The 1,688-nt window shown below is 37.0% G+C and overlaps 1 non-coding gene across 1 annotated transcript; it reads right to left on the bottom strand.

Moving 5' to 3' along the window:
• Nucleotides 1-363: 363 nt before the first annotated feature.
• Nucleotides 364-470, bottom strand: LOC131839974 (U6 spliceosomal RNA). The gene has a single exon (XR_009357096.1). It is a non-coding gene; the product is annotated as a U6 spliceosomal RNA (small nuclear RNA).
• Nucleotides 471-1,688: the final 1,218 nt, after the last annotated feature.

Raw genomic sequence — 1,688 nt, 5'->3', positions numbered from 1 at the left:
GGATCCCAGGACCCTGAGATCATGACCTGAGCCGAAGGCAGAGGCTTAACCCACTGAGCCACCCAGGCTCCCTAAGAGTGACCTTTCAGCAAGCAAAACTTTAGAGAATTAATATTTATTGTTTTCCCGGTATTCAGAAAGATGTACCTCCATTTATGTTGTTCTTCAGTACTCTACTGCTACTTTTTAAAGCTTTTGAGCAACATTACTGCTTCTCATTCTAAAAAATACATTCTGATAATATATGTATTTGATAGATGAGATGAATAAATACATTAAAAAATTATCTAACTGATCACCACTATAGCATATAGCAGTAAGTTTAGCAGACACTGAAGGTCTTTTTGACTGTAGGCAGCAAATAATTTTTTCTTTTTCTTCACGAATTTGCGTGTCATCCTCGTGCAGGAGCCATGCTAATCTTCTCTGTATCGTTCCAATTTTAGTATATGTGCTGCCGAAGCGAGCACAGCAGCAAATAGTTTTAAGGGTTCTCTTATAGCAATGCTTCAAAACAAAATCCATGTTCTCTAAAAAGATGTGGTTTAGAATCAATCAAAATCAAATGGCTTAGTCAATATAATAATTAGGCTAGCATCTGAATCATTTAAGCTATTATAATTTTTAGAGTTATTTATGGGAAAATTCCAAAGGCCAATGTAAACTGAAAATTGGTGCTTTGGTTGCTACAGATATGGGTAGTGTATCTCTTCAGATGTTAGAATTTAACTTTAAGGAAAACAGTGTATGGGTAAGCCTTTACTCAAAGGACTTGAGTTTCTTTACTTTCTTAGGAATTGCTTACTTTCTCTTTTGCATTAGATTGTGGTTTAGAAATCTAGTATGTTGTTAATTCTGTCTCTATTGGATGCCTTTTGACTCAGGAGACTAACAAACAATCGTAGCAGGAACATCTGTAGATCTTTTGAAAAGTAGCCAATGAATTTGGAATTTCCTCGGCCAGACTAATCGTGGGATCACAGCCCAGTCCTGAGCTAAACTTAAGGACAATAAGATTAGTTCTGACATCTCGAAAAGGAATGGAACACATGGGAAAAGGCTACACTTAGAAAATTTAATATCCTTTGATTTTTTCACAGTTAAAATGAATGGAAAGTTAAGATTAGCGCCTGCTAGAAAAGGCTGTAAAATTTTATATATCCACAATTAAAGGGTTGAATGATTGCATGGAAAATTTGGATCCTATAAAACTGCCATGAAAAAACCCAAATATTTGGTCTTGTGCTGCTCAAACGTGATGGTTCATTAACAATAGAATTATTGTATTTGATACTGAAATGCTTAAAATAATTGTTTCTGGAAATAAGGCATCTCTCACTAGTGTACACTACCTTTGGATATTGTGGATGACCTCTCTGTAAAATTTCAGGTTTCAACCCTTTTTAGGGTTTTGTTTTTGTTTTTGTTTTTTTTAAAGATTTTTAATTTATTTGATAGAGAGAAATCACAAGTAGACGGAGAGGCAGACAGAGAGAGAGAGGGGAAGCAGGCTCCCTGCTGAGCAGAGAGCCCGATGCGGGACTCGACCCCAGGACCCTGAGACCATGACCTGAGCCGAAGGCAGCGGCTTAACCCACTGAGCCACCCAGGTGCCCCTGTTTTTTGTTTTTTTACATTCTCTAACTACTCAATAGACTACCATGCAGTAGACTACCTTGTCTTCAAGT

The sequence above is a fragment of the Mustela lutreola genome, chromosome 8 (genome assembly GCF_030435805.1).
Source record: "Mustela lutreola isolate mMusLut2 chromosome 8, mMusLut2.pri, whole genome shotgun sequence".
NCBI lineage: Eukaryota > Metazoa > Chordata > Mammalia > Carnivora > Mustelidae > Mustela > Mustela lutreola.
This window is presented reverse-complemented; position numbering and strand designations above follow the sequence as displayed.